Source organism: Rhineura floridana, chromosome 2, assembly GCF_030035675.1.
Source record: "Rhineura floridana isolate rRhiFlo1 chromosome 2, rRhiFlo1.hap2, whole genome shotgun sequence".
Taxonomy (NCBI): domain Eukaryota; kingdom Metazoa; phylum Chordata; class Lepidosauria; order Squamata; family Rhineuridae; genus Rhineura; species Rhineura floridana.
Window position 1 is genome coordinate 90,472,089 of NC_084481.1, and position 18,261 is coordinate 90,490,349.

The 18,261-nt window shown below is 41.6% G+C and overlaps 1 long non-coding RNA gene across 1 annotated transcript in view; it reads left to right on the top strand.

The window, feature by feature from the left end:
- Positions 1–18,261, top strand: part of LOC133376669 (uncharacterized) — a 50,892-nt gene that overhangs the window by 14,199 nt on the left and 18,432 nt on the right. The window lies entirely within an intron of this gene.

The following is an 18,261-nucleotide window of genomic DNA, read 5'->3' on the forward strand; positions in this document are numbered from 1 at the left end:
GGCATTCCTCTGGGGAGGATTAGTCTTGCTTTTTTCTTGTGGCCCGCCCTCTAATTATACATCTCCATTCCCTCTGGTTGCTAGGTGACCAAGCATGCTCAGTCTGTTCTATCAGCGGCAAGTAGGTTCCTTTAAAATAAACCTGGAAGTGTGAATATCTGTGTGTTTTCCTGGTAGGATACAGCTGAAATACAAATCTTTGTTTGAGCAGAGTTGTGCTTGTGCGCACAAGTCAGGGGAAGAAGAAATTTGCAGCAGTATAAAAAAAGGCCAGCAGACTGAAGGAGAGCAACTGGAAGTTGTTTGTCAGCCTACAGGAAATAAAATGAACGAAGGGAGGAGGAGGGAGTGGACGTGGCAAGGGGAACAATTGAGATTTTGCTTTATTCGCTGTTCTGCAATGTTTCCCCAACATTACCGCATTATTGGTATTTGGAGGAGCATTCCTGCACTATAGCGTAACAAAAGCAGGACAAAAACACAAACCCCTAATCATCTGTGGGATGAGAAGTTACAGAATTTCAGCAAGAAGCTATGGTGCATGTTTCACTGGCTCCTGCTGGGAGGAAGGGCGGGATATAAATCAAATAATAAATAAATAAATAAATAAAATATGAAACAGTGTGTCTGCTCTGAGACTTTTGCAGACTGAAACAGTAATGAAAGTGGGATAGTGTGTAACAGTCCCAACACCATCATGAGCACAAATCATCAGGAATGCACAATAAAAAGGACATGTGGAGGAGCCCTGTATCCAGTCTTTATTGAGTATTCATTTTGATTTGTTTATAGGGCAGTTATACAACAATGACCATTCATGCTGAATGGCTTGCAGGGTGTTTATATACCTTCCTGTTAGTCAGTCAGTCATCCCACAGTTTTCAATGCATTTCCCCATCACTTTCTAAACTGCAAAAAGTCTGATTCTTTTTTAAAGTAGATTTGTTGTTTTAGGGCGACAGAGAACTTTAATCCACTTTAAATGTGTAAATCTAAACTTCCGACATGCATTCAAATCCCTCCTGCAAAATAGTGAGAGTCTGGAGGCCCACTTAAAATTAAAAACCAGTTAGGAGGTTGGGGTAGGGGTTATTATCAAGGTTTCAGCATGCAGGGACGAGAGATTAGGCCTTCCTTCTCCAGCTGAAATCTCCATAAAAATCATCCTTCTTAGTGCAGCAATTGGTTTTAGGTGACAAAGTGAGATTAATTTGCTATCATTTAATGTTGCAAATGTTTGTTTGGGCAAATATTGTAAATATCTATTTATCCCAGTGATTGTGAAGCCCTTCCTTGTCCATTACCCTTTCTTATGTTTCTTTTTAAAAAAGCTTTTGATCTGTGCAAAATATCTACCTATTCATCATTTCCCCCTCTTTGTTTCTACTCCTTTCCCATTAACCTTGAAAAACTTTCAGCTGCTTTGCAGTTTCACAGACCGCAACCATTTCTTTTGCTCAACCCAGAAAAATTAGCTATGCTCCTGTCTGGCATTATGTTAAGTAATGAGCTATCATGGTATACTGCATGAGCCTAGAAGATGGGTGACCCAAGCTCGAATCTCCACTCAGCCATGAAGCTTACTTGGTGACCTGAGCCAGTCACTACCTCCCAGCCTAACCTATTCCACAGGGTTGTTGAGAGGATAAAAGGGGAGACCATGCCCACTGCCCTGAGATCCTTGAAAGAAAGGATGTTGTTGATGATGGTAATGATGATGATTTATTACCTGTCCTTCATCCTGAGGTCCCAGAGAAGGTTATAGCAGTTTAAAAATACATTATTAAAAACTACTAAAAACACAACATCACAAAAAATAGGGTGGGTCCTAAAACTACACATCTCAGGTGTCATATCCCAAGATAAAGAAATGCATCTTCAGCACCTCATCAGAGTAATCCTTTCCTCAGAATAAGAAATAATATATCAATATTTATTATATCAATACAGGCATACCCCGCTTTAACGTATGCAATGGGACTGGAGAGTATACTTTAAGCGAAAATAACCTTTAAGTGATGCAATTGTCTTCGCTTGTACTACACGCAATCACCACTAGATGGCAGCGGCGTCATGCCAATAAAGTGTACGTTATTGCGAAGCGCACAAATGTTAAGCGGGGTATGGGGACGAATGGAGCATGTACGTTATAGCGAGGCAACGTTAAGGGGGGCAACGTTAAGCGGGGTATGCCTGTATCTTTAAAGCAGCACAAATTTCTTAAGAGGAAAAATAGTACATGCTCAAAATGCTTTCTGGGAGCAAAGCAGGAGGTAATAAAATGTGAACTAAAATGGAGGAGGATTGGCATGCTGCAGTTCCCACTCTCGCCCATTGAAGATGAGGTGGCCACTGAAATGTTCTGCTGATCATGGAGCAACCATAATCATTTCCTGGAGGAATTCTGTAAGCATGGACCAGAGAGATTCTCAGCTCACATGATTATTGCTTTTTGAGTTTTTGATGTCGCTATGGGTTGGCATGGACAACACAAACCCTGCTCAGAAACTCCCTCCCATTCCTCCCATGAATTCATAGAGGACAGCAGCAGGCCCACATTTGCTGGCCCAACTCTCAACATCACTGTCTTCATCAGCTCCACCCTGTTGACCCCTGTCCATTCAGCAGAAAGTCTAAAACATGGAGCCTCCCCTTCAGACTGCCCATTGAACACATCGAGGTCAGAAGGGGCAAGTGTGCCCCTCTTCTCTTCCACCCATCCCCCATTAATGACTGCATGGAGGGAAAATTCTGAACAGAGCTACAGGCATGCATACATTTCTGTTATTCTTTAACCCTTTCCAGCATTGTTCATGAGCTGCTGCCATTTCTGATGGCAGCAATACAGCCACAACGAGCTAAATATTTCATAGGTAAACCTCATGTTGAACTCGGTGAACCAATCCCCAGACCAAAGATCCAAGGAGAATCCAATGGAAATTTTGGATTTATTTATTTTTGCTGGCCTTCTCAATGTTGCCAGTAGTGTTTTCCAGAAAAAAACAGAATGGGTGCCCAGAAATCCAGCACAAAATGCCTCCTCCCAGCCTCTGTTTACAAAATTATAAGATTCCCCCCACCTCTTCTTTTTTTGTCCTAACTATTCTCCCATTACAATAATATTCTTCATCTTCCGTTTGAGTCAGTGCATGGAAAAAATTATTTCACCCTGAAAACATTTCTGATGAATCAATATGGAGAAAGTAATCCCGTGCAAATGAAGAATACTGGGATTTGAGGGGTAAATCACCCTTGAAGCAGAGGCGTCCAGCATGTGAGCTCTAAGAACAAGCAAATCATCCTTAGCTATTTCCAGATGGAAGGGAAAGGATATATTTTCCAGACGCCGTTTTGCATGTTGCACCTATACTTAAAGCAGTTTGGGGTTTTGCCCGTGCCGTAGGAGAATCATAACATGAAATGAGGAACATATATTGCCTAAATTGCAAACAAATGGATGGATTCACAGAGGAAAATCTCCTCCCAAAATTGACCAGAGTTGAAATAAAGGTAGGAGTTCAGAATTAGGAGCCAGGCAGACCAATCCACAAATCAGTTAAATATTTGTAGGAGGGTCGAGCTGATTTAGATTCACTGAAGTCAATAGGAGTGAAGTGGCTCTAAATCCAAGTATTCCAGCTTAAACCATTTGTGGGTTGGGATGAGGCCAGCTGCTAGTAATTTCTCCATCTCTGGGAAGTTTTTTTGACTTAATCGCTTCTGAGTTTCTCTGCACAAATAAGATGGAAGACAAGAGCATTTATTTTGCAGTGATGCACATGAACCGTGTCTGCTCATGGACGGCTGTCCCATGGTGATCATGTCCCTACACCGTGCCCTCTGACCCAATCTCTCTGTACGATCTTCCTGCCACCTCCTTTCAATTGAACTTTAATAGAAATGCAAGGGTATTACATTCAAAATGGCAGCAGCAGTGGGTAAACCCATGGCAACAGTGGATAGGAAGCTTCTGTGGAAGTGCTATTAAGCCTGTGTTTTAACAGGACCTAAACCACTCTATGGCCTCTTATGTTTTTTATGGTGCCACTTGTTCTTCTTGCACAAGTCCCATTGGCAGTCTGGTTCCAGAGACTGATGCAGCCTAAAGGAAACAATCCTGAAAGGGAGGAAACAATTGAGTCCAATGCACTTTACCTGGTAGCAGATAGCAGAATGGGGCAGTGACACTCACCTGATCTCCAGCTGTCAGTGTTGCTGCTGGGATGGAGAGGGTGAGGAAGCTGCGAGGTCCTTCTGGTGCAAATGCATGTACCAAAACACAACCATCCTTTGAAATTTGCACTTTCCTGAAATTTGCAATGTAGCTGTCCAGCCAAGTAACGTGTACAAAAATGTGTATAATTGGGTAAAGTGTGCATATAAATGCAAATATTAGTGAAGATAACACAAAAATGCATGATATTGTGAAAAATTGTGTTGCAAAAATGCATATATCAGGCAAAATTGCATACAACATTCTGTATATTAAAGTCAAACTAAAATGCTGCTAGTTTTTCTTTTTCTTTTTCGAGGACTTAAAAATAATAATCACAAAGTGCTGTGGAAATGTGGATAACTGAAGCAAAGACTGGGAAAATGAAAAACTGAGCGAAACCAACACTTGACATCTCCCCCCCCCATTCCCCCATTCCCTCATCCCTTCTTGTTTCTTATGTATCCCGGATTGAAGAATAGCCCCAAAGGATGGTCTGAAAACCTCTGTCACACAGTTCCACAGCACAGGTTGCCATCCTTTCTTCAATGAACAACAACCTGGAAATGAAATGTAAACAGCTTGGGGGAGGGTTGCAGAAGTGCAAATGCACTTAATAAATTTCAGCCACTGACATGCCTGTCCTCCAGGACATTGTGCAAACGGGAACCCCTTTCCGATGGCTGGCTGGGTTTGTTTCCTCCCCACCAAAAGAGGCAGCCTGCTCTCCTGCCCCTTTCCCCTTTGCTCTTCAAAGGCCTTCTATCTTGTCAAAGGAGCTGAACTGTAACAGGAATAGCATCAGCCCTGGAAAGCTGGCCCAGGGCCTGGATAGAAAAAGCTGCTTGAAAGGAAGCCGCCGACTGGCATGCACGGTGACATACCACTCAGTCCATCCTCTGGCCGAGCGATTTGCTATTGCCCCTTTAACCTCTCCAGCCACAGCTTCCTTTGTAGAGGATGACTAACCCCTAGTGACAAAACCCCATAGGCCATGATGGGGATTATGTTGCTGTTACCAATCCAAACAGCCATGTGAAACTCAACAAGAAGAGAAAGGAAGGAGGGACCATGCCCCCAACACTATTGTCAGGGTAAGATTTGGGGGCACAAGTCCAGGGCCTCGATTTAGCGGGAAAAGCAGGATGCCCCTCCCCCCAAAACACAGCAGGTCTTTCTTAACACATGGAGAAGTACGTGAAGTAATACACGTTATCATCTAAAGAGCCTCCCTGCCCTCCCCCAGTAAAACAATTCAGTCCAGGATCTAAAATTACTTAAATAAACCACAGATAGTCCTTATTTGGGGTGACACATCTGCGTAATACAATAGCAATACTTCACCTTATTCATAGGGTTGCCATATTGCCCGGTTAGCTGGGTTTTACCCGGATTCTATGCATGCCACCCGGCGCCCGGCTAGCCCTTTAGGTGGCCCGGATTCTCAGCTTTAATTTTTTAAAAAATTAAGTTTCTAGGTGGTCCGGTTCTCGAGATATACATAAAAACGTCAGCCGCCCCCCCAACTGTTAAATCTTTCTTTAAACAGTACTGTATAGCACTTTGTAGCTTTAACCCCACCCGTTCAGGATTGCAGCCAATCAGGGATTGTGTTTCAGTTTCATTGACCTTAGGCAGTGTCTAGAAAACAAAATGGTGGTTTCACCCCCTGTTTATCTGAAAATCTCATAAATTGGGTAAGTATATACATTTCAGTTTTTTTTCCTCTTGTGTGCAGGAGTCAGATCTTGGGCAGTGTTTTGAAAACCTTCCCAATGCTTGCTTTTTGTAAAAGCAATGCTAATCCCATATGCCCAGAGTAAATCCCATTGAATTCAATAAGACTTACTTTTGAGTAGACATGGTTATGAATGTGCTGAAAATCAATGGGACTTTGGAGTGAATGTAAAAAAGAATTGCGTTTGTGCCCTCCAGTCCTATTTTAGGTTCCTACCTGCTCGTGGTTACTGCCTGTCTCTAGGCACCACCAGGGACTCCACCAGTCCGGACCGCTCTCTCTTATGATTTCTCTCCCCGCTCTAGCACAGATCTCAACAGATCCCCCTGCTAGGCAACCACCAGTAACGTCCCAATACTAGTATTCCCAGAGACTCTGAATACTGGTATTGTTATTCTCTTCACCGCTGCCACCATTTGTTACAGTTCCCCTTCAGCCTTGGTCATTACCTTACCCTCCCTTCTGGTCTGTGAAACCCCAGCCAAGGATCAGGCCTTTGGTAAACCAAATTAAGTATTTATTACAGATAACAAAGCTAACAAGATTAACAAGATTTCTTCTGAAGGCACATAAGCATATGGTTTTACTCAATACTAATCCGAACTCCACCTCCCTCCTTCTTCACTCTCTCCTGACAAACAACTCTCTCAAACCCCACCAAGCAATCCACTCTTTCTCTTCTCCCCCCTATTCCACAATTTACCACCTCACATTCACCCAGATTTACCTGTCATCCTTTCATTTATACTGTCAGCCATTTTTCACATTCAGCCAATCATCAAGCATTCTATTGCCCATTCACTCCCCCTCCTCTTTCACTACTTACCATGTATACTCTAAACAACCAGCACTTACCATATATACACTAATATATAGGAACATCACATTTCCCCCCCCTTAAACAACGGCAGAGTATTATTCCTGTTCCAGGATTTATACGTCGCGTTAACAAATAAAAGTCTCTATGGGGAAAATGTCTTTCTTTGTTCCTCTGTCTGGTCACGTCACTGCAGTCCCAGCCACTTGCCTGGAAAGTCCATCGGCCAGTACATTGTCCTTGCCTTAAAGCAAGTAGGCAGGGCTTACTTAGGTATTACAGTTTTTATTCTGTAGGAAAGTAATACTGATTTTTTTAAAACTAATACTGATTTTTCTGCAATGACCAACTGGTTTGACAATAAACTATTATATGGGCTGTATGTATTTATACATCTGCAGTGTGTGCGTGTGCGTGTGCGTGTATGGAGTCTTTCCAACACCCCTGTGAGATAGGGTTGGAAACCAAGGCAGCTCACAACAAGAAATAAAGCCATTTAAAATCCAATGACCATAAAAACAAGTATAAACAGTTGCAAAACAGCATAAAGTGGCATGATTCGGAATTTTGGGTTGTGTGAATGAAGTTGCTTATCACTTGAAGTTGCATCTCTGTCCCTGTTTGAGTAAGCCCCACTGAATACGCTGGGACTTGCTTCTGAATAAATAAACCTAGGATTGCACTATAAATATCTTTACAGTTTGTGTAAATAATAAATATATTTGATAGTCATGCTTTTATATAAATATTTCTTCATTTATCATATTTTTGGTTGTGAGATGCTTAGTTTTCTGCCTTACTCATAGGAATCTTGTTGTGGTTGGTATGGTATTACATTTAGGAAAGTGTTACTGCCTTTTGTGTTGTTTTTTTCCTATTTGCATTTCACTTATCTTTAACCTCACTCCATTACAGCCATAGAAGCAACAGCAGCATATGCAAGATAATTAACTCCCATTAGTGATAAGAACAAGAATTTATAATTATTATTTCAATTAAAACAAGAGGCTTATCAATACTTTGAAGAGGACCAGATATTTATTTTCTTTCTGAGCCCAGGACTGGGTCTTTCATGATGCCCGGGGGGGGGGAGCAGGAGAGTAGTCGATAAGACAGACATCCTGGCATTGGTAATCTAATTAGCAAGGTATGTGTGGGGTTGTTGCACACTTCCAGGCCCAGATTCATTTTGAGTATGGAGTTGGAACCTGTGTAGATGTGGTTGATCAAAGGGAGAAGAAATTTTGAGTTAAGCAAAGCTCTGCTTTTATAAAACCTAAGAAACATACAGATACTTTGAATGTCTGAGTGCCTGCACCAGTGGAATACTGGAGGAACTTGTAAAACTTGCTGCAACAGTATTTAGAACTGAGCATGTGGTGTGAAAGACTCCTTTTCCTAACATTTTGGCTTCTTGTTTTTCTCCACCCACCACATCTTTGAAATATATCGTATATGGTTAACCGTACTGTTGCCCTGACTTACTTTATGTTTGTTGCTATTTTGTGTTTTTATTATGTTTTTATATTGATTGTGTATTTTTATTGTTTTTATTATATTTGTAAGCTGTGCTGAGCTCTGTTTTTAACAGCAAAAGGGCAGGATATAAATTCTCTTAATCAATCAATAAATACTCCATAGTGTTGGAAACTAGAGTCTAGGCATTTATGGCTAAAAGTGTTGCTTTTAAAAAAAAGATTTCTCACATCTTTCCCCAGTTTTTGGTGGTAATTCCTAGGCACAAAAACAAAACAACTGGACAATCCAAGTATTAATATGCAAATATTTGCATAATATGCAAATAATATGCAAATAATTTGCATAATATGCAAGTAATTTGCATAATATGCAAATACTTTACATTATATGCAAATTAACCTGTCCGGATTTGTGGAACTGGAATATGGCAACCCTACTTATTCAGCTTTCAGGATTCAAGGTTTTCAAGATGTTTGCAACTTTTTGGCAAGAACTTGGGGGAGTAAAAGGAAACAGGAATGGGAGAGCATAGAAATTGGGAGTGTGTGGTAAGTAAAGGAAGGAGGGCAGAGGGCAGACAAGGGGAAAGGCCAGAAGCTGCAGTTAGGGATGGGTGAATCAGTCGTTCGTTCCTCTGTTTTTTATTTTTTCCTAATCTTAAATTCAATTCTTGTCATTTCCACATCAGTTTGTGATTTTTTTTTTAATTTACAAAAAGCCTTCATGGAAATTGATCATCAACTTAGTTGAATTTCTCCTAATATACACATTTATGTATGCAACTTTGCCTAATATACACATTTTGGAAAACAATTTCCCCTAATATATTGCAGTTTTGTCTGTTATTTTCACCAATATATGCATTCAATGCACACTTTCCCCAAGCACTGCAAAATTTGGAAAAGTACAAATGTCAAAGGATGGCTGTGTTTTGGTTCTTATTAAGGCTGTGCTGAGCCCTGAGCCAAATCAGGCCTATTTGGAGGCATCTAAACCTCGGCAGAGTAGGGTTGATATAGGCCCAGATTTCTACAGGTCGGGTTGGGTGGCTCACAGTGATCTGGAGCTATCAGGGGACAGGGTGTCAGGCAGAAAGGAGAGGCAGGCATGCATAGGAAGACAGAGGTCAAACAGAAAAGGCATCTTTTTGTGGGAGAAGGTAGGTGCCTGTCCTGCCCAACCTCTTCATCTCGCCAGGCCTTCCCAAGCCCCGCATGGTTTCCAATTCCACAAGTGCTGACATGCTGCTCACAAAGGAGCAGGACCCAGCAGGATGGAATCTTCCCGCTGATCAGTTGGGAAGAAAGAGGATTCATCCTGGTGGTCCCAGTCCCTGCTCCTTTGCAGGCGGCTTCCCTGCGTACAGAGAAGCCGCTCACAAAGGAGCAGTGACCAGCACCTCATCAGCCACCTGCTCTCGGGGATGGTCATGAAGAAGGAGGCACAGCATCTTTAAGCATCCTTTAAGTTAAAATAGAGTTTAAAAAACCCATAGCCCCCCCCCATGGCTTGGGGGATGGATCTGGTGCAGGGCGAGTGGTCCCCTGGTCAGGACAGGGCAGATTAGCCCTCCTTGGGGCCCATAGATTGCAGCCACAGGGTGGATCAGGAGGGCTGTGCACAGCCCTGAATCTTGTATTATTTCAGAAAGTGTGAATAGGCAGGCTTGTCTTGAAATGTGAACTCAACTGAATTTCACGCTCATCCCCAGCTGCAGATCACAAAACCTTGAGCCTGGAAGCTCTGTGCAAATTTGTCCCATTCTCTTTATCCGTACAGAATTCCTGGACACAGAACACAGAGAGGGGCTGTAGCTACAGTACTAAAGCAAGCCTTATGCATACAGAAGGCTCCTGGCATCTCCAACTAAAAGGGCAGGTAGCTGATAATGGAAAAGATCCTCCTCTGTCTAGGGCAGCGGTCACTCCAGAGAGTCCATGAACTGGGTGAAAGACACACACACCCATTTCCAATGCAGTAAAATACACTGTGTTTATTTATTTATGGAGGTCCATAGCTTTCATCAGATTCTCAAAGCGATCCGAGACCCCAAAAAGGTTAAGAACCACTGGCCTAGAGAGCCGCTGCCCATCAGAGCAGGCAACACTGGGCTAGATGGACTAATAATCCTTCCTGAGATAAGACAGCTTCCTATGTTCCTGATGTAGACATCAGAGGCTGTGAGGGCTAGGGCTGTCCCTAGGGGGTATGAAGAGGAGCAAGTGCCCCCTGGCCCTGTTCTTTGGGGGGCTTTGCACCTGGCAGTAGTAGCCTTGCTGCCTGGCCTACTCTGCTACCTCCCAGCCAGCCATGCTCTCCACCTCCTTTCTTCCTAGAGCAAGCCAGGGAGGAAGATGGATGAGGCAACAGAGGGGAAATAAAGGCAATTGAGGACGAGGTGGGGGGAAGAGAGACAGTGTGATTTTCAGGGGTCCTGCTCCTCCTCTAGAGATAGCCCAGGGGAGGGATTCAAGGTTCTAGTTCTGGTGTACAAAGCCCTATACAGCTCAGGACCAGAACACCTGAAAGACCGTCTTACCCCTTATATACCGAGTCGATCACTGCACTCTGCAGGTGAGGACCTCCTGCAGATACCATCTTATCAGGAGGTCCATTCTGCACAACATAGGAAACGGGCCTTTAGTGTGGCAGCACCTACCCTGTGGAATTCCCTCCCTTTGAATATTAGGCAGGCGCCATCTCTGCTATCTTTTCAGCGCCTATTGAAGATTTTCCTCTTTCAACAAGCCTTTTAAGTTGAGACCTATCCCAGTCTGCGTCGGTGTTGGGATTGCTTTTTAATATGTTTATTTAAAACCTTTTCCCCCTAAACAATATGTTTTTAACCCTTTTTATTTAAGATATTTTTAAGCTTTTTAAAAAATGTTTTTAAAGTTGTTTTGTTTTAATGTATTTTAAGGTCTGCTTTTATGATGTTTTAAAGCGTTTTTAGTGCTTTTGTTTGCCGCCCTGGGCTCCTGCTTGGAGGAAGGGTGGGATATAAATCAAATAATAAATAAATAAATAATTTACTTTTCAGCACTTGGGACTCTGATCCTTCAAACCAGTAATGCCCACAAAAGTCATTCCAGGGGGTGGGTTAATTTACTTTCTTCTCTGTAGGAGGAAACCTCTGCCTGTCTGCTTTGCACACCAGCAAAAGATATCGAAAGGCAAAACCAACTGCCACATTTAGCAAAGGGCTGACATATGGATTTAGCTGTTGCTTGGTGGCAGGTTGGGGCCAGAGTACATTAAATTGGCCAGCTTGGTTTCTGCGCATTTCCAAGAGACAAAGGCATTGCTTTGTTAAACCCAAAGCTTGGGAGTGGGAATGAATCCTAGACTTTAAAAAAAAAAGCCCTATGGGGAAATATGAGGATTCTGGGCAGAAACCATTCTTGTGAAAGAAGGATTCCAGGCACCACTCCTTTCCCAGTTTTCCTAGTGGGCATGCCAGAATATTGCTGCTAGATCAATACTCTGGGACAGGGTGAGAGAAAGTGGGCAGGGATCTGCTGGTAGATCTCTGGGTAATTTGCGCAAGATCTAAAAGGGTTTCTCAGACTCCCAATTATTTTAACAATAACAACAAAACAAATTTTCCCACCTGCATTAGACTGCTGAAATGAAGAAAGCTAATTTGGGTGGACTTTTGCGTGAATGGAATGTGAGTTCAGTTTAGTTCTAGTACTAAATGTATATTGTAAAGTCTGTTTTTAAGATGTTCTAGTGTGTTTTTAGTCTTTTTGCCACCCTGGGCTCCTTCCGGGAAGACAGGCAGGATATAAATTTAATAAATAAATAAATACTATAAATAAATAAAAACAAATTCCTAGGCTCAGAATGTGCTTAGAAGTGCCCTGGTCTTTCATTAAAACTGTTATGTCTTTTGCATTTGGCTCTGGATGGTAAATATTGACATTCTTCAAAGCTTTTTTTAAAAAGTTTATAACGTTTTGTGCTTTTGTTTGCTGCCCTGGGCTCCAGAGACTTAACTGGATTGGCCAGTTGCTTTGCAAGGAATAGAGGCAGGCTTGCAAAAGCTTTAAAAAGAGCAATTGGGGGCTGAGTATAGACTCTGGAGAGATCAAATGAAAGGTTGCTCAAGGCAATTTTAGATCTTGTAAGCCTAACTTCTATGTAGGGATGGAAAGATCTGTCAATTTCATTTCTCTCAGTTTCTCAATTTTCCAATCTTAAATTCAGTTCTCCACATTTCTACAACGATCTGTAAAAAAAAATTTTTTTAATCCTCAGGAAAATTCTCCACCATTTTAGTGTAAATTTCTCCAAATAAACACATTTTTTAGGCAGTTTTGACAAAGGTACACATTTTTACAAGCCATTTCTCATCATTTCATGCCTTTTTGCATGTTATTTTCACACTTGTATTCTTTATACACACTTCCCCTAATATATGCATTTTTGTAAATATTGTTTAGTTGGCGAACTGCATCCCAAAATTCTAAGAAATGCAAATTTTGAAGGATGGCTGTGTTTTGGTTCTCTTATTGGTTCAGAAATTGCAAATTTGGTAAATTCTGCTTGCAATGTGAACTGAATCAAAATTCTCACCCATCCCTACTTCAAAGTGGGCTTCTAAATTCCACCCTTTGCACCCCTCTCTCTGATGACTTGCCCATCTTTCTCCTCAGACCTTTAACACTGGGAAAATGAGAAACTGAGAGAACCAAAATAGACAAAACTTTTCATCCCTACCCTGAAGTAGGGATGGGTGAGAATTTTGATTCAGTTCACATTGCAAGCAGAATTTACCAAATTCGTACTTTCCAAAACAATAGGAGAACCAAAACACAGCCATCCTTCAAAATTCACATTTATTAGAATTTTGGGATGCAGTTCGCCAACTAAACAACATTTTTAAAAATGCATATATTAGGGGGAAATGTGCATAAAAATGAATACATGAGTGAAAATAACATGCAGTGATGAGAAATGGCTAGCAAAACTGTGTACCTTTGTCAAAACTGCCTATAAAAATGTATTTTGAGAAATTTGCACTAAAATGGAGAATTTTCATTAGGATTTTTTTTAAAAAAAATTGCAGACTGCTGTAGAAATGTAGACAACTAAATTTAACACTGGAAAAATGAGAAACTGAGAGAACTAAAACAGACATCTTTCCATCCCTACCCTGCACAGCCTGTAACAGGGAACACACTGTGGATGAGTGAGGTAAGAAGAAGAATAAAGAAAGGAACTATCTGGCTGCTCAGAATGGAGGCTTTACAGGTAAACCAGAAAGTGTTTGGACCAGTCAGGTGTAAGGCCAGACCAAGAGCATCGTTTACCCAGAGTAAGAGTGAAGCTTTGGGTCTTGTTCATGAGGGAGAAAAAATAGAAAGTAGGAATATGTATAATGGCCTTTACTTCCCTTTGTAGAAATACAGAAGTGCAATGCTGCCATCTAATGGGCAGAACAGGAAAACCATATTTTAAACCTTCCTATTTTAATGTGTTGTAGAAAGTCTTGCCACTGATGCTAAGCTGACCTGTAAAATGGCTAGGTATTACATATGTGCCTAATGCAAAAGGTGCCAAATTCATGAGATGGCTGACCTTCCCAAAATAGGAGAGAGAAGCCCTCGGACTGATCATATGTACAAAGATGGAGAGTCATCTTCCTGAAAGCAGAATTTCCACTAGTGGTCTATTCTCATAAGGTCACACTTCTCCCTGCTATCTCACATGTACAAGGCTGAATGAATTCCCCTCAATATATATCCTAGTGAAGGGCACCCAGCATGCTCCTTATGAGACAGTTGTTGAAAATGCTTTGGAAGACCCTGCTGTACAGAATTTTGCAGCTTGGTGGAGAGAATATATTACTCCTGTTGGGAGCCAGCGACTCTGGATTCCTGATCCATTAATAGTGCTTTAGAGTAAAGGCAACACATGAAGGTTCTTTTGAGGTTGGTGTGACAGACCAGGCTGGGATCCACCTTCTCCATCTGCAGCCAATCCTGTAATTGGAATGTTGAGAAAGGAAGAAAAAATGAATGTTCGGTCAGTTCGGGGTTTGGATCATTTGAGCTAGCAGTTAGCTTGGGAACAGGAACAATATGGATGTAGGTGGTGTTAGTAAAGGGTTAGGGTTAAGCAAGAGAGGAGGTTCAGGGAAAGCTCAAATGTTGTAACCATGTGTCATTCAAGCCTATGAGCCAGCTATGCCTGTTGTTTGTGAAATGGTTTTGGTTTAAAATAAAAAACTTCCTTTGAGTTATCATACTGCCTGGACTTGTTGAATGCTGAAGGAATACAGGTATATTATTCCTGGAACCCATCTGGTTCTTATCACGGGTTTTTGCATTGTCAGGCCTGATGGCTATTCAGAATGGAGCTTTGGGTTGTAAAACTAATCTGGTGAATGCGATCTGAATACTGAATTATACCTAATGGGTATCTTGGTTCAGCTTTGTTGGATCCCAACTTATGTGGGCATTGCTGGGAACAAGATGGCTGACCAGGTGGCTAGGAAAGCTTTGATTTTGTGTTGCCTCTGTCATTTGCAGATGTTAGGAGTTGGGCTAAAAGGATGCTATTGGGTGAGTGGCAAAGGCAGTGGGAGGCAGATTCTACAGGTCAACCGATATTTTCCTTTTGTCCAGTTTTGGAGAACTTCACAGTGTTTCATCTGAAAGGGCTGCAGAGACAAGTCAGTCTATTTAAAGTTCTAATGGGATGCTGCACTCTTCAAAGTGGTTTGTACAGGGTTAGAAGATTGGATTCTGAGTGTTGTAAGCTTTGTGGGGTGGTGGAAACAGTAGATCATGCTATCTGGGATTGCATGAGATATGCGGAAGACAGAGAGCCTCTTCTCTGTAGGTTTAGCAACTTGGGGGTTACAAACTTGATGGTGGGATTTATGAAAAGCTGAGAGATGTTTTAAAATTTTCTGCAGTAGCTGGCAATACTAGGGCCTTTCCTTGGCACTGATTCACCATTAAACTCCAGAAGAAGAAGAGTGTGGTTAGTTGGTTGGAGAGCTTGTGTTGGTTGGTGCTTGATGTTTGTGGTGGATAGCCAGAAGAAGGAGAAGACAGCAGAGGAAGAGGATCAAGGAAGAAGGAAGAAGATGTGAAAGGAAGGCAAAGTGGCTTGGAGGCTGAGGATTTGCTGGAGTAGTTGGCTCAGGCTGAAAAGATGCAAGGAGAGTGTCTACAGCATTGAGGGAGAAGAAATGAGAGGCAGTATGGAATGCTAGGCTCCGGTGTTTGGTAGGAGAGCCACAGGAAGATTCCAGAACAGGACAGCAAAACCAGATCTGCACTTCAATGGGTCAGTAGGAGTTGAAACGGAGGCTTCAACAAAATTCCTCAATGTTAGTGTTGGTGAGGCTTAAATGAAGCGAATACAAGGGCATCTGGCAAAAAGAGCTTTCATATACTAACTACTTCCTCAGAGCTGTCTTGGCTTAATAACAGCAGTGTAAACTAAGCTGTATTTAAGTAACAAGTTAACAAAATGTATACTCATTTAAAGAGACAGCACTATATTAAAGTAACCAAATAAGCTTGTGCACTACATAATCTGGTAATAAATACACGTTAATATCTTTGTCAAATATAGTAACTTGGCAGCCATCTCTCTGTAAAAGCTGACATCAACGCTGAAATTCAGCATCGGCTGAGCTCTGCGAGTGCCACATTCTCCCTAATGAAATGTAGAGCGTTCGAGGATCGGGATATTCGCAGGGAGACCAAAATGCTTATTTACAAAGCCATTGTACTACCGACCTTACTGTATGCCTGTGAAACATGGACCATCTATAGATGCCACTCCCAACTTCTTGAAAGATTCCACCAACGGTGCTTCCGGAAAATTCTGCAAATTACTTGGGAAGATAGGTGGTCTAATGTTAGCGTATTGGAAGAAGCAAAGACCACCAGTGTTGAAACAATGATCCTCCAACATCAACTTCACTGGATTGGCCATGTTGTTCAAATGCCTGATCACCGTCTTCCAAAGAAGCTACTTTACTCCCAACTCAAGGATGGAAAATGGAATATCGGTGGACAGCAAAAGAGATTTAAAGATGTTCTCAAAGCTAATCTAAAAAAATGTAACATAAGCATTGAGAACTGGGAAGCCTTGGCCAATGAGCGTCCCAATTGGAGGTCGGCCATTATCAAAGGTGCCATGGACTTTGAAGAAGCACAAGTACAGAGCGAAAGGGACAAACGAGCTAAGCGGAAGACACGTCAAGCAAATCCTCATCGTGACCATCTTCCATCTGGAAACTTATGTTCTCACTGTGGGAGGCTGTGTGGATCCAGAATTGGCCTCCACAGTCACTTACGGACCCACTGTTAAAGACCTTATCCTGGAAGACAATCTTACTCGGCCACGAGTGATCGCCAATGAATGAAATGAATATCTAACTGCCTTTATACTACATCCACTATATATCCCAGAGTTACCATGGTTATTGGTAAGTTAAGGGTGGAAAGGGTATTAGTGATATTAAATGGTGGCAGCAGTACAAGGTTGGGAAAACCATTGAAGTGGAAATTGTGTTTGTTAACAAAATAAGTAAGGAAAGACCCCCTTCCCTCCACAATCTACATTAACTTTTTCAGCAGCTGATTGTATAGGATCTCTTGGGAACTGAAGCTTTGTGGCAAACAAATAAACAAACAGAGCCAGGGTTTGATAGATGTTTTCACCCAACCATTTTGGTTCACCTTATTTTCAATGATGGATAGATTCCACTGCCCACAAGTTGAATTACAGATTCCCACTTTCTCTTGGGAAACACAAACTTCATGGAGCCTACTGATTACTGCTGATTCTCTGCTAAACAAATCTCCATTAGGTGTTCCAAGACGATACACAGAGTTGTTGGACTTCCCATATTTTGAGGGAATGTATGTCATTACAGAACAAAGCAGATCAACATAAGGTTTGTACTGAGCCATATGTGGCATTCAGCTGACACAGGTCTATGTGCACCTTTCTTATTTAAGTTGTGTAACCTGCAAATCTTGCTACATGGTTCAGAGTTTGGCAAGACAAAGAGATACACTATTAAACAGAACCAAAAAGGGACTGAGGTAATTTAGGCATACAAAAAGAAAATGGCATTATACCAAATTCACTAATAGGCAAAAAACCTTGCGGTTTAAGAACGTACCTATTGCCCACAGATATTTCTATCAAACTTTAAAAAGCAGGGAAATTGGGCAGCTATAGTGAATGTACCAGGGGAGCAGGAGACCTGACATCCTCTCTGAGATATTGTATTGCCATACAAATTTGTAAAAATGCAAACACAATTTGGGTTGGTTTTTCAAAGTCCAATCCACTTGCTGTGTAGCTTGGAAGAATTTGGTAATGTGCCTCTGAGCATATGGTGAGTGGTGGCAATACCTGCCATCTCCAAAGATGGAGAATTATATTTCTGTATGTTTGTTGGTGTTCTTCTTACTTTGCTTCTTTCCTGTGTTACTAATGTTTCTACAGAAAATCTAAACTAGAAAATTTTATTTCCCTCATTATTCATCCTAGAAATCTGTGTCAAATTTATCTTTATTAATTTCAAAGCCTTTTTATAGGCCAATGTCATATGATGGTGAAGACAGCCTTTTGTGTTTCAAATTGGAGGTTATGTTCTATTTCTATTTTGGGTGCATTAACAGTTGAATCTGAAACTGCCGTTTGATGTAAAATCAGACTGATTACAATATGTTGCTACTTCAGCAAAGACTCTAGCTGTTGGAAAAAAGAGGATGCATGTTTTCAGGCTGCTATATTTAAACCACTTTATTTAAGGAAAGGTGGGCACGGTCAATTTAAAACATAGAGCACATCTAGAATTTTGCTAGAATATATTTCATCTCCCACCGTTTTATCTTGTTCAAATTGAGACACTCCTGAGGTCCACTGGAGACTACTCTGCAGAAGTCAGTGCCGTTATGCCACAATTATGTTTGGAGTCTTTTTAGTGTAAATTTTGCAAAGTGTTGCTGTACTTCACATATTCACAGAAAT